This window comes from Hippocampus bargibanti, linkage group LG04 (genome assembly GCF_051943395.1).
Source record: "Hippocampus bargibanti isolate YZ-2025 linkage group LG04, ASM5194339v1, whole genome shotgun sequence".
Lineage (NCBI taxonomy): Eukaryota > Metazoa > Chordata > Actinopteri > Syngnathiformes > Syngnathidae > Hippocampus > Hippocampus bargibanti.
Genome location: NC_142737.1, coordinates 24,285,708 through 24,300,879, shown reverse-complemented (window position 1 = coordinate 24,300,879; position 15,172 = coordinate 24,285,708). Strand labels below are relative to the sequence as shown.

The window sequence follows — 15,172 nt, the reverse complement described above, 5'->3', positions numbered from 1 at the left end:
GAATGCTAAGCAGAGGCCATGGCAGATAAGGCCTCAATGCCTTGTGGGTGCCATTGAGGCAAGCATTGATGGAGCACCATGTCACAGGGTCCTGATTTAGCAGGTCCCGTTGGTGGTCAACAGGTACCAGAGGGGCTTATCTGTTTGCATTATCACCCATTTCCTCCATAAAGTCATTTACCTGGACACTATGGGGTAGATGAACACAAGAGGGTCAATAGCTTAAGTGTTATACATCAACACTTATTTCAGTGTGATGGCCTGAGGATCAGCAGGGATTTGCATGGAACAAAAATAAACCGCTGTGCTCCGCGGTTGAACCAGAGAGGTGACTAATTGATCAGCGTAATTTATAATTCCGTATTTGCAAAAGGAGTGTTGAAATAGATTTGATTTCGCAATCCCTTCGTTGCTTGCATATGGCCAGTATTGTATAGAAACAGTAAGTCCACTAAGAAATCATCTTGGCTTTCCTGTAAAGATGTGCAACGAGACGAAATGAGAGGTCACGGTCAGGTAGGGATCCGGACTAACTTTTTGCACTGATGCAGCCAACTTTTTTTTCTTTGGTGCACCAGCACAAAAATAAGATTCACCCAAATTTTGAACTGCATCAACTTTTAACTCCGTAATTTTATCGGTTGATGCGATGCAAATTTCCCCATTGTGGGACGAATAAAGGTATTCTGATTCTGATGAGCGTTATAAACTGCCGATGCCAATCATTCATGGGTGTGATTGGCCAATACTGTTATAAATCCCTTGGATCTGGTGTAATTTTTTTCATTTTAGGGCTACAATTCATCAAATGATTCATTTTTATTTAGTTTTACCCTTGTAAGGTTCAGATAATAGATCAGGCATGGGCAAACTACGGCCCGCGGGCCACATACGGCCCGTTAGGCTTTTTAATCTGGCCCGCCGAACTTGTCCAAATTATAGTAAAAACAGTGTCTGAAACTCGTGACAAAAAGGTAGCGGACAAAATGGTAGACAACTCTGAAAAGTTGACTGCCCAGCTTTTCAGAGATAAGACCAGATAAGACCAGCAATCACAATAAAAAACAAACGTCACAAAGTATTAAGTTCTTTAGATTAATTAAGGCTGCACCTACCACTAACGTTACCTTGCTTAATTTACGGTAAATGTCCAAGGCTGCAGATTGCGCGCAGTAATGATTTGTCACCATGGTGCACAATGCAATGTTTGCATTGCTTGCTACGAGCCACTAAGCCCCTTTAATAACAGTCATGTACACTTTACAGTCACGGTTTGATATAAATTTACGTTTTTTTTAGCGTCACACATGTTGTTAGCTTCTTTTGAATCTTTCTTCTGGGCTGAGGTTCTGTGCATCTATTTTGGGAAATGATATGCAAATGGACAACCTTATAACGCTTGCGAAAGTCCGGAAGAAAGAAGCAGACTTCTGATTGGCTGCCGTGCCGAGTATGCAAATTTCAACTGCAGGTAGCCTATGTCTGTGTGCTTGGCGACAGTACACGTGTACTGTTTGCGCGTGAAGGCGAGGGTGTCCGTGGCGAGTTTGTAGAGCGCGCGGTCAGGACAAACCATCCATGATTTTGCGGAATTTAACACAAGTAAGTATTATTAAGCTTGAATATTTCGTTGTGTAATAATATGTTTTGAATGTTGAAAGTGATTAAATTTTTCAATAAATGTTGATTTCTTTAACTTTGCCCCTTCAATTGAAACTTATTAAAAACAGACACAATCTTGATAAATCACAGTGCATATGTTATTTTAATCTATTTCCATTTCCTCCTCCCAGTATCTGCGAAATAGTATGTAAATGCCATATCTTGCATATTCCTTGAGACAAATTTATTAATGGATCAGGGATATTTTTCACATTTGAAAGACAGTTAATAAATTGGGTTGTAGTGTTCTTACTGTGGTGTGGTTTGTACACACTACCGGCACCATTTTTTTTGTTTCCTACTGAGATCAGAAAAACGTTTTATAGCATCTAAAATACCCAAAACACGCAGGCTGATATTTTTAGTCAAATGAAAAACACCAATAAAAATGACTTCAAAATGAATCCGGAAATGACCAGTTTCAGAAGGTCCCACTCCCTTGTTCGTGACGCCACGCCAAGATGTCTTGCCTTGCTCGAGAATCAAAACAATGGCTTCATATTTGGAGAAGATGCTTTCTTGTTACTCATCCAGTTATGAATGTGATTCAAATAGTTCTGAAGAGGAAAGCATAAATGTTTGCAATTGATTCAAGGAGTCCTCCCATTTCAATTTGAGCCGTCAATGACAGCAATGTAGCACCCAGAAAATGTAGAAGATGGCGCCTAAGCTCCGTTGGAAATGGGCTGATTTGTCTGCTGGGAATTTGTGTCAACGAGTATCAAATAGTAGTCTTCGTGCAACACACAACGATTCACCATCGCGTTATTTATGTGTTTTCCTTCTAATTTTGCCATCAACACGGATCAACATGAAGTTTTCAGACCAAACCAAGTACCGCAAAATGCATTGTGTGTCGCTTTCTCGGTCAGGGGCGTTCCAAACGTGACGTCACATGGGGATCGTCATCAACTCGAAAATAAGACTTCATGAATATTCAGCGCGAGTCTTAAAACGTAAACTATAGCTATATGCGGTGAAATCTTATTAAAATACGCTCAGTCGAAGTCATTTGAAGTGATTTTACAAATTATGGACATAACTTGTCCGGAGGCGTCGGTTCTCCTTTAATGCTTTAGGTTTAGTATTTCCGGCCCAAACACTCCCTCCAAATGCTCCTGGCCTGGCCCCTCTGTCAAAATTTAGAACCCATTGCGGCCCGCGAGTCAAAAAGTTTGCCCACCCCTGTGATATAGATGTATGGATGGATGGATATTTTTAAAGTAATTTTGTGTTAGTAATGCCACTTCATACTAGTCACCGACTAGACGGCAATATGCATTTAAGGTTGCATCTGATAGGTCAGAGTCACATAAAAGCATACAATTCAATATAAAACTGACCATACATCTTTTCACTATGCATATTGAAATCGTATTTTTTTTAAATTTGTTTGGACACATGAAGAACATGAAAAATGGTCATTGTCTGTTTTTACATCATTCATTGAAATATACTAGCAACTCATCAACACTTTAAATATTTTTTGTGTCATGCAATAGTAGTAAAGGTGTTCATCGTTAGGTTTAACTTGATAACACCAGAAACATTAAGTAGGTCTTGCACTTGGCAGACCACATTAAGTGGTCTGTCATAAATCAGGGACACAGACATGTCGCCAGCTTTTAATGTCTTGAGGAGCAATATTTTTTTTTACGCTTTGGGGAGAAACTAAGGAGGATCAGAGGCAGTCTCATCCATTTTCTAATCCACTTATCCCCCATAGGCCACACTGGAGCCTGTCTTCCTTTAACAATGACAACATAGGTCAACGGAAAGGATGGATAATGTCACAGTTCTTGTTTTCTCTTGACGTCTAAACTTCACTTGTCTGATTATTCGATTTGCTGATACAAGAGTCGCAGGCATGCTGGCGCATACCCCAACTGTCTTCGGGCATTTGGCTTGGTATAGCCTGAACTGTATGGGCACACATAGATAAACATACATCCACCCTCACAGTAAGTCCTAGAGACCATTTAGAGTACTCCATTAACCTGCCAGGCATGCTTTTATATTGTGGGAGGAAAACAGAGTACTTGGAGAAAACCCACGTCGGTGCTGGGAGGACTTGCCACCCCCACAGGAAGGCCGCAGTTGGAATAAAACCCCGCACTTATGCACTATGAAGTGGACGTTCCAATCAGTCACCCACCATGCCGCTCTCCAGCCGGACCAACAAGTCTAAAAAATAGATTTCCACACTCTTGATCCATCCATCCATTACACTATGGAATAAATCACGTCTGCGAGCTGCAAGCTTGGAGAGTTAAGTGCTTGCTGACTGTTTGTACTGTCAAATTAATGTGTATTGTGCTTATAATTTGTTTTAACTGCTATTAACTTGTTCTTAAGTTTATTTGCTACCAGCCCTTTCTCTTTAGTATTTACCTCTTAGTAATAATTTCAGCATTCTTTTACATTGTGAAAAAAAATCTACATAGGTGAAGTGAGACAAGCTGAGCTCAAATGTCGTTGCTTGCCGCTATTGCTGAGTTTCTACTGTGCATCTGACAAATAAACATATTGAATCTTATGACAGAAACAGCCCAGCTAATTGTCGAGACGTGCTCGTCTATTTCGTGGTAGTATTGATATGCCCTTGAAAAATGCACCGTGCGCTCCCAAAAGTTGAAAGCAAGGGGGATTCTAGAACACCATTTTGCATCGTGTATGTCTGTGAATGCAAATGTGCATTGACAGAATACTGATATGAGACAGTTGCACTGTATTAAACCATGCACTGCATCGTATACGTACACCGGTAACATAAAGTAAACATTGGTAAAGACAAACAAAGACAAGTGTCGAGGAGTCCTTTTGGGTGTTTGTAACCTTAAAAACGCACACACCTTCACTAAATTCGTTTTCGCTTTTATACACCCATGTTACGATTCTATTAGATTAGAAATCACGTTAGGAAGTGGAGCATATACTGCACATACAATTCTATGTATCGGTAGCCATCACACAACTTTCATAACCGACCATGAAAGAAAACTCACATAAGGAAATGACAACAACAACGCACAGACAGTACGGCAGATCTTTTAGATGAAACAAATGCATGACTGTAGTAAAGAAAGCTGAGCACGCTACCATTTCTGGACGTCAATGCTGTTTTGACGGTACTCTACTCTGGACCTGCTCGGTGAAGCTCGAAAACATGCGCCAGTTTTAAAGGACCCTTGTTTACATTAGATGAGCTGTCTTTGGAATGCCTGTACAAAAATCCCTAGAGCGTGGGGGAGGGAGAGAGAGAGAGAGAGAGAGAGAGAGAGAGAGAGAGAGAGAGAGAGAGAGAGAGAGAGAGAGAGAGAGAGAGAGAGAGAGAGAGAGAGAGAGAGAGAGCGAGAAATTAAGAGAGAGGGGGCTAGAGATCGTGAGAGAGAGAGAATGAGAGAGAGAGAGAGAGAGAGAGAGAGAGAGAGAGAGAGAGAGAGAGAGAGAGAGAGAGAGAGAGAGAGAGAGAGAGAGAGAGAGAGAGAGAGAGAGAGAGAGAGAGAGAGAACATGAACACCCCTAAATCCACAAAGCACACAGACCCCTTTCACAAGAGTTATGGGAGAGAGCTTTATTTGTCCATTCCAATCACAGAGAAAGGAGGGTTTCAAGCTTGGATTGGTTTGAGCTGGAAGATTAGATGAAACCAGAGTGTTTTAAACCTCTTCCGTGGCCATGGATTAGAGTCAGGCAGTCCCTGTACTCCAAAATGAAACAATAAAGGTATGGGTGGATCAGTGGGAAATGATGCAAGGCTGGGACAGCTGGAAAACTGAAGGTACTGTATTATCCCAAGAATAATTAAAATAAGCAACTAAAAGAGGCTTAATTTAGTCCATCACAACTTTGAAAAACTAGAGACGTGACATTGAAAAAACAAAATTGACTGCCGAAAAAACATCTCGTTTCACCAGGTTCATCATATCAGAGATGTTGAGCATTGATTGGTTGGTATAATACAATACATGCAAAATAGCATATGCCACATAAATTAAAATGTTGATTTGGACCACTAGTCAATTAGTGCAAATGGAGTTAGGCCCATAACTCCTGAGCAGGAGGTAGGATGAAGTGTTGGCAACCCTGTCATGACCACAGATAGCCCAACTGAGATCATCATCAATTATTTCTGGTATCTCAGTTTACTCGAGACTAAAGATGATACTCGGGACAACGCTGGTGTGGCCTTAAGAGACAGATCCCCCTTGAGGCCTTTCGGAGCCAGTAACGTTGAGGTTTTAAGATTGGCTTGTGTATAAAAATTCACCCAAGGGAATGTGTGTAAGGAAATCCATGGAATGGAACGCTCCCGCACGCACAAAGTCACACAGTCTGACACACAGGTCACTTTACAGCTCATCACCAAATTAGAAGGCTGAGTAACAGCCGGACCACTGTACACTATGATACACATACTGTAGATGGGCCACTGATATTCCAACTGTTGGCCTTGAAGCATTATGTTGCAGTGAAAGAACAAGCCCAAGGAAGAATATCACACACTCTGTTGTATACTTCAGGTATCACATAATTTAATTTGACTGAGGATACGAGGCAGATGAAGATTAGACCAATGAAATGAAATGGCGTCCACTCTATACCTGAGTATTGACTATTTCGGTGCTGTTATTCATCGCATTCTTCGCTCACATGCACAGGACCCGTGATGACCAATTTCGACAAAGGCAAAAGATGCAGTGATAGGATTTAACATTTTGCACGAATGGAATTCACCAGAGTTCAAAGGAATGACAAAGTAACTTGAGGTCACATTCATTCCAGTTCCAATAAACACACCGATATACCTTTTGCCTTCCTTCACACCGCGGGTGCCAAAGTCCAGGGGGCAAATCTGCCCCGTCACATCATTTTATTTGACCCGCGAAATCAAGCATGTCAAGGGCCATGACGCTTGTTAAAGTCCAAACCAAAATTTCAAATTATCATTCAAATTATATTGTAAACCACAATAACAGTCATTATTCTTGAGTTCAGATTTGAAAATTAGTTATTCGTTAATTTGTTGTGCGCTCTACATGTAATATGTGGAGGGGATGAAACATTCGAATGGTTTTTCCAAATGCATAATGGCCCTTGACAGGAAACCATAAGTATCATGTGGCCCGCGGCAAAAATTAAATTTGACACCCTTGCTCTACAACTTGTAATTTGTGAGTCAACATGCACTTTGTTGTGCTATCAGAATTGGAAGAGAGGATAGCGTACGTTGGAGTGTGTGTTGGATGAGCATTGGATCATCTCGTGGTTTTCACTCCTTTTCCTGTTTTCCTTGGGGAGCCTTTCAGGTGTGAATGAAGAGACTGAGGAGGGTGAGGAGTGACTGGCCTGCCCATCGCTTTGAGGAGGAGGAGGACATCACACAACTTTAATAAATACATATCACGCTGAAGGAGACAGCTTATGCGGAGCACTATCAGCATGGCTCAACCATCCTCCCTTGGAATGGTAATGAGGGAGGCAACCGAGAGATTGGACTTCATATTTTTATCAGCTTATTATTGTTTTGTTTTTAACCCTCCTCTTAAAAGGTGAAACGGTTTCTCATGGCCAGATGATTTAATTTTGCTCCTGTGAAATTGATTTTGACTGTTCAGAGCATTTCTCAACAATGAGGACAAGTATGATCATTCTGTTTTCTGCCGTGATACATTTTGCTACACATTGTATGATCCAATGTGTTTTATGAAGTTCCATTCGAGTCGATGCATTGAAGTGCAATTGATGTTAATATTTTAACTCATTGGTTCATACAAGAAGTAACATTTTGAATGGAATTGCCTTCATCATCATTTGGAGGCCTGAGATATGTAAAATGCAAACAACTGAGGTGGGCTCTTCTATCTCTTGCGTTGAGGTCGCATAGGTGGTGAAAAAGGTCCTCTGCGACAGGTGCTCCCGGGGTGGACAAGTTTTGCCTGGAGTTCCCTGAGGCGTTGGATGTTGTCGGGCTGTCTTGGCTGACAGGCCTCTGCAGTACTGCATGGACATCTGGGATTTGAGCTTGGAAAGCTTTCAATCATGTCTCTCTGTGGGGTGTATGCGTGGGGCGATGCAGTGAGGTAGCTTTTATATGGGCTGCTTGGCTGCTGGACAATAGCGTTTGGTTCACATCGCATGCAGGGAGCGAGGGTGGGGCCACGGTTAGTTTGGGATTTTTCATTCACGTCAGTTTTTAGAGCAGATTTTTGAATTTTTAATCGGGGGGTTTCTATTTATTTATATTTTAACGAATGCTTTCTTTTAACTCAGTCACTGTCATTCCCATATTAATTCGGGAATTGAAAAGCATGATGTGCAGGGCCAAATTATTTTCAGGTTTTGTTTTTTCTTGCGGAGCCGTTAAAGCGCTAGTCAGACCTCTGGCAATGTTTTTCCCTCCCACGAGGGCGCAGCATTTGGCTTTTGCAGCATTTGGCTTTTGTACAGCCGCCCCCATTTCAAGTTCAGATGCCTCCAGCCCCATATAATTTAGGAATTAACTCTTTCTTTCTGATGAAGGAAGACCTTCTCAGGTTTCTTACGGTGCATTGAATGTTTATGTGGTCCGAAAACTCACCATTCTGTGGGTCCTGCAATTTGAGTGAAAACACAAAAACCCTGGCACTGGAGTGAACACATTTTTGCACATCGTCTGGTAGTGAATGAGTTAATTTGGGTTTTAATCACTTTCACATTACTTTATTTGTTGTTTTAACGTATAGAGCACAGTATTTGTATAAAGTGTAAAATTAAAGAAAAAGACTACATTTCTTCAATGACTGGTCTTCTCTGAAGTCATACAGATACAAATGCATTTAGAATCTTCCGTAAAATCCAATGCATGATATTAATTGGGAAATTTTGCGAGAATTGCTGCACTATGGCGGGAAAATGCTTTTCTCAGAGTCGAAGGTTGACCAAGGTCGAAACATTTTTTTGGGTGCATTCCATTTTCAAAACAGTTTTATTATGCTTTTAATGACGTCACCTTGGCTATTGTAATTTTTTGTATGTTGGCATTAGTTGGGCCTCATTCCTCACTTACAGTTAGTCTTGAACGCTGCTGCTACATTTGTGAACCGGTACACCGAAGCAAAACCACATCACCCCTGTGCTGACCTCATTCAACAGGCTTGCTGTGGCTTTGTTTTTGTTTTCTTTTTGGGGTGGGGGTGGATTTAATTTGAACGGCTTGTTGCCCGGCTATCGCTACAACCTAATGGGACCCAATATTTCTTCTGCTGGCCATTAGCATAAATCACGGTTAAACAATACAATCTGTGCGGTGGCACAGGTAGCTATTAAGTAGCAGCTTCAAATCTTTGGAACATGATGCCTCCAAATGTTAGTCAAGTCGCCACTCTGCAGATATAAATCATGCATATTCTTTTGAGACATAGTATGAGTGACGGCTCATGTGACACCCTGCATGATTGAGGATTTTATGTGTTTTTGGTTGCATTTTAACACATATGGCTGTTCGGGTCAACTTTGTTTTTTTTAGATCAGCTTTTTGAGATCAGCTATCTCAATGAGTATGGCATGGCATGGCGTGATGCTTCAGAATGTGACTAAGACCCGACCAGTTGGCCACTCACCCCAGCCCATTGGGCACTCTAGCAAAAGGACTCTGTGATGTGAACTGTGAGCCTGTATCACAATTCGAGGCTCCTCATACAATACACTGGATGTTATTTATTTAAATCCATAAAAAGATTGAGAGTCAGACAAGGAAGACACAGGTTAGGACAAAAATTAGGATATGAGTGAGAATAAAGATGAAACACTGAGGAAAGATTGAAAGCTGTCTTTCGCTCCTATTTATTAAATGCAAATAGCACTTTACCAAGCCACTTGCTTGTATTTCATCTCCAGGTATATCCTTCCATCCATTCATTTTCTGAATGAGAGCCACAAAATGGCAGGACACACAGAGACAAACAACCATTTGTGCTCACTCTCACATCTAGGGCCAATTTGGAGTGTTCAATCAACCTGCAAAGCATGTTTTTGGCATGTGGGAAGAAACAAGAGTACCCGGAGAAAATCCATGCAGGCACAGAGAGAAGATGCAAACTCCACATAGGAATACTGAGCTTCCATTTAAAGGACAACCGACGTCTCCGGACAAGTTGTGTCCATAATTTGTAAAATGGCTACAAATGACTTCTACTGAGCGTATTTTACAAAGAATTACCCCTCCAGATATTTTATGTTTTAAGACTCGCGCTGAATATTCAGGAAGTTTGTTTTTGAGTTGGTGACGAGTCCGCACGTGACGTCACTAAAGGACCGCCCTTCGACTGTAAAAAAGACGCATTGTAGCGATCCTTCCATCACGTCAATGTATTTTGCTGTACTCGTTTGGTCTGGGGACCTCGTGTTGCACCCAAAAGCCGCCAGAAGGCCAGAAGAGGGCGTCCAAGCACCATATAAGGAATTTATCAGCCTGTGGAAGCGGAGGTGGCCACTGGAGGTCGCCATTTTGTGCCTCTTTTTTTGGGTGAGAGATTTTCCCCCAATGTTGCCTCAAAATGGCACATATAATTCTTTAATCGATTGCAAACATGTATGCTTTCCTCTTCAGAACTATTTGAATCATATTCATAACTGGATGTGTAACAAGAAAGCATATTCTCCGAATCTGAAGCTATTGCTTTGATTCACTAGCAATGCAAGGCGTCTTGGCGTGACGTCACGAACTGGGGGCGGGACTTTCTGAAAATGCCCAATTCGCAGCTCATTTTTTTGCAGATTTTGGACACTTTAAGTCATTTTTATTGGTGTTTTGCATTTGACTAAAAATATCATACTGCGTGTTTTGGGTATTTTAGATGCTATAAAACGTTTTTCTGGTGTCAGTTAAAAAACAAAAAAGTGACGTCCTTTAATGATGACGTATGTTTGTTAATGTTGAAAAAATACATTGGTTCAGCATTATCAGCCCGTTGTGGTACATTTCCATTACATCGACAGCCACCTGAATGGAAGAAAAATCGGCCAGATTCTGTGTCTGCACCACTTTCACATACTCATGCCTACTGATGCCATCTCTCACACACAATCGCAACAAACAGCACACAAGCAGTCGCTCAACAAATAAGTGACAAACACAGGCATGCCTAGTTGCGAGCTACGGACATTGATCCTACTGCAGAGTGTGTGAGGGTGATTTATTTACACGCCACTTGTCCCGCCACATAGATTGTATTGCCTAAACAGGAGCGACAGAATCAATCAGGGAGGCATTGACAGCAGCCAGGGGGCAAATCCTGCACGCAGTCTGTGTCACACCACAACTCCATTCTGGAGCTCCGCTTGTGGTTGCATTCCTACAATATGCTTGTTCACAAACACAGGAACATGAAAGTCAATGAGTGGCAAATAGAACTGGAAAGCATCGATCTATGCTCATATTCCTTTCTTAGAAACCAAACAGTTTTGTATGTATGTGTAATGAGTATCCCTCTTCTAGGCTGTTGAGGACGAATTTGAACGTTGCTGTCATCTCAACAGGTCGGAGCAAACAAAACAACGTTTAGCAGCCAGCATGTAACTTCACTGCGAAAATGTGGGCAGCTGAATGACCAATGATGAGATCACTATCAATCATGTGAATTAAACATCTGCTGTTTTGGATAATATCTCTCAAAAGTTAGCAAATCACTTCTGAGTGATGTTTGCCAATAATAGATTTTCAAGTCATGCACAGTAAATATTGTCAATATTTTTTTTCTTTGAATGCACAACTGAGTACACGTACAAGTATCCTGTATTATATAAGTCTTCGAGAGACTGGGAGAGCCATGCATTAGTTTTGCATCGAGTTCACCCTACCGATGACAGTGATGGATGACAAGTTAGGAGATCCTCAACAATGCATGCTCCGAATGTCATCCATCCCCCCAGAACCATTCCATGGAAAGCTACCATGATAAACCCTGTAAGACTATACAAGAATTTCGGCCACCTCACAAATTGAAATTGCTCCTTTGTATCAAGATTAATGTTGACGTCTTCTTACTCTGCACAATTAAAAAGTAAAGAGTGGATCCAGAGAAAGTTGTGATCAATTCCATCAACATATTATGGAGAGTGGGCCTTTTTTGTAAATATTTCCGTATCATCAAATCGTAGTGTTCAATTATCTTCCTCAAAATAACCTGGCTTGATACATCAGCAAAATCCCTCAAGCGGAGATTCTGAAACATGCCACAACTGTCACGTTTTTGCGAGGTGGTGATGGCGGGTGCGGATCCCAAGAAGCAGGCAGGAGGGAGCAGGAGGTTGTTTGACAAATTGTATTAAAATAAAGTCAGCAGGAACAAAATGTAAAACATCAAAATCATCTGAATGGAAAAAATACAAAGTAGCAAAAGAAGACCAAAAGTAAAAGTCCGCCAAGGTTAAACAAACACATACACAATGCATGCAGCAAACAAGCAGTAAACATTGAACCGACCACGGACGGTCGTGCCGGGTGTCCTTTTAAGTGTCAGTGATTAAAACGACCAGCACCTGCGAGGCTGCAGGCAGGGCTGATGTCGCTACACGTTGGTCGCCAATCTGATCGGGACGACCAGCACCTGTGCAGATGCAGGCGGGGCCGAGAGCGCCCCCCGTTGGTCGCCAACCAGATCATGACAGTACCCCCCCGTCAAGGGGCTGCGATCCCTCTCGCACGTTCACGCGACGGCACATGGCTCAACGTGGAGGTCGAACTGCCAGGAGCAGAACGGCACCCCGTACGGCCGTATGGGACCAGGTCTCGGCCGGACGCCGACGTGGGCGTGAACTGCCCGGCGCCGGGGAAATGAGACCAGTCCTGAGCCGCTCCGGGATCCAGCGGTGAGTGGGGTCTCGGACTGACGTTGACGCAGACGTTGCACGGCTCGTCGTGGATGAGACTCAATTCGTCATGCACGACGACAGCATGGCTGGACGTGGGCGTGCACTGCCAAACACCCAGTGTCACCCTGGACGGCCACCTGGACGGAGGTCTCGGCCTTGGGGATCGGCCGGTCGTTTACGTGGACGTTACGGCTCGTCGAGTGACGCAATTCAAACTCGACGAGGCTTGCGCTAACGTGGACGTAGCCTTGCCAGGCACAGGGTGGAAATGAGACGGGTCCGATGTACCTGCGGGATCCGATGGTTGGTCGGTTCATTCTGTCACGTTTTTGCGAGGTGGTGATGGCGGGTGCGGATCCCAAGATGCAGGCAGGAGGGATCAGGAGGTTGTTTGACAAATTGTATTAAAATAAAGTCAGCAGGAACAAAATGTAAAACATCAAAATCATCTGAATGGAAAAAATACAAAGTAGCAAAAGAAGACCAAAAGTAAAAGTAAACAAACACATACACAATGCATGCAGCAAACAATGAACCGACCACGGATGGTCGTGCCGGGTGTCCTTTTAAGTGTCAGTGATTAAAACGACCAGCACCTGCGAGGCTGGAGGCAGGGCCGACAGCGCCCCCCGTTGGTCGCCAACCAGATCATGACAACAACGCCTGAAATATATACTGGGACCATCATCATGTTAAAGTTTAAAATGCAGTCACCTACAAGGCATAATAATAATAATACTAATAATACTAATATGTCCTACTACTACTAATAATAATAACCGTAATACTAATAATGCTACAAATAATAATAATGCATTTTATTTCTAAGCGTCTTTCAAAACTGCATTATTTGCCATTTTATGTTAACTGTTCGTTGGATGGCGGCACGTGCACCTGTAGCATCTCCTATCTCCTGAGGAAAGACATTTCGTCGGTGCTGTATGTTGCAGAAGTTGGCCCGATGACATTAAAGTTGACAAGGACGTACAGAGTCATCAAAGGTATGCTAATTGCAATGAAGTTGGATTGGATTGGATTTGCCTTTATTAGTCTCGCAGTGGAGAAATTTACATTTCACAGCAGCAAAGTTATGAAAGAAATGAAGGTAGAAAAGCAAAACATAGGAGCTGCTGAGCTGCTGGAAAGGCAGCCACTCTCGCGGCGCCGTCTTGAAGTCAAAAGAACAAAAAAAAACTATATAACAAATAACATGACAACACAAAGACACAGAGAGATATTCATTCTTAAGCACTTTCTGTACCCTCTTTGTTACATAAAGCAGTTCCAGATGAAAGAGGAGAGGATCAAAGCGTCTCTTCACCAGTGGATCAGGGACATCATGGTGGAATGTGCACGTCGACTACAAGCTAAATGTTGAAAGCAAACACGCAGCTGTAGCATCCATTGACGAAAAGAGATCATCTCACATCTCCTGTCCCCCATAAATCAGCTTCAATTCCATCCCGCGACAGTTGCATATACGCATCTGCGCTCTGCGCTGACAAGTTGGGGCGTTGAGTTATACATAGATACATAGATAAAAAAACAGAATAGAATGACTTGCAAATCAACTTCAATCTACTGTATATTGAGTATATTTGAAAGACAAGATAATGTTTAATCTGATCGACCGTTTTTGTTGTTAGCAAGTACTTGTTAACATGCAGTTTAGCATAGTCGGCATGCATGCATTCTGCGATTATTTATGTTTAAAACAATGGAGTTGGATTCATAATTGGCGAACGTCGTCATCATCCGTGTGCCAGGTTTGATGTGGCAATGTGGACATAGTGCTGAAAATGATCATTTCAGCAGATTGTGTTGCCACATCAGAATAAAATCACCCTACGGAGGGCTGCATGTCCTGCAATAAATGTCAATGTTCGGAAATAAACGACTTCCGATCGGGTAAAACACCTCAACGGTTCGTTCAGGCTGCCAGCAAAATTACAGAGATGTTTAATGAACGTATGACGTTACACCTTTTCTTGCTGTTGGCCAGTGGCCACATGCTTTTGTGTTCGGCATCAGGTCCAGTCGTGTTGGACTCTTCTCAAAAGACCGAATCTAACCTCAGTGCGACAGCAAACTCCTTTTCAAACACTCATATCCCCTCTGATAAAAGCCACAGCGGCAGCCATGTGTATTGAATTTAGACCATTCCTGAGGGTATCCTGTTCTTATCAGGGGTCAGATAAGCTCATTTCACAAGCCCTCCACCACCTCCACTTGGCTACCAACGGGACCCTGTGCTGACAAGAGCTGACCTTTCTTTTTTTCCTACAGTGTTTGCGGTTGAAGGAGAGTCGAGAAGGGATGTTAGTTGTTGATTGTCGCTTTGTAGGGGCAGCTATTATTGCTCATTCTAATCCAAAGATATAAAAACAAGGATTATTTTTTTCGGTGAGTACTGTGTGCAACTGTACAGAGCGTAACAGCCCTGATATGATATCCTTGGACTCAGGAGGTCGTGGACAACAACTCCTGCTGCAACACACATAGTTACCAGTTATTTTTTCTGACTCACCACTAGAATTCAGCTCTTTTTTTAAATGATGTTCTTGAAGATTAGAGTCCCCAAGAGTCCCATGCCCATGAAGCAACCTTAGGCCCCCCACTTTCATTATCCATACCCAGTCTGAGCCCTGATGGGTTC

At 42.5% G+C, this 15,172-nt stretch overlaps 1 protein-coding gene and 1 long non-coding RNA gene across 4 annotated transcripts in view; one reads left to right on the top strand and one right to left on the bottom strand.

Annotated features, from left to right (window-relative positions):
* gnb1l (guanine nucleotide binding protein (G protein), beta polypeptide 1-like) overlaps positions 1-4,873 on the bottom strand; it is a 37,903-nt gene extending 33,030 nt beyond the window's left edge. For 2 of the 3 annotated variants that reach the window (XM_088994817.1, XM_088994820.1), the window contains exon 1: positions 4,762-4,873. The gene's annotated coding sequence lies outside the window, so the exon portion shown is untranslated. Of the gene's footprint in view, positions 1-3,716; positions 3,840-4,761 lie in introns of those variants that run through there. The other variant, XM_088994818.1, reaches the window with a different exon arrangement.
* A 531-nt stretch (positions 4,874-5,404) lies between these two features.
* On the top strand, positions 5,405-8,332 carry LOC148899514 (uncharacterized). The gene is made up of 3 exons (XR_016114883.1): positions 5,405-5,443; positions 6,972-7,131; positions 7,541-8,332. It is a non-coding gene; the product is annotated as an uncharacterized LOC148899514 (long non-coding RNA).
* The last annotated feature ends 6,840 nt before the right edge of the window (positions 8,333-15,172 follow it).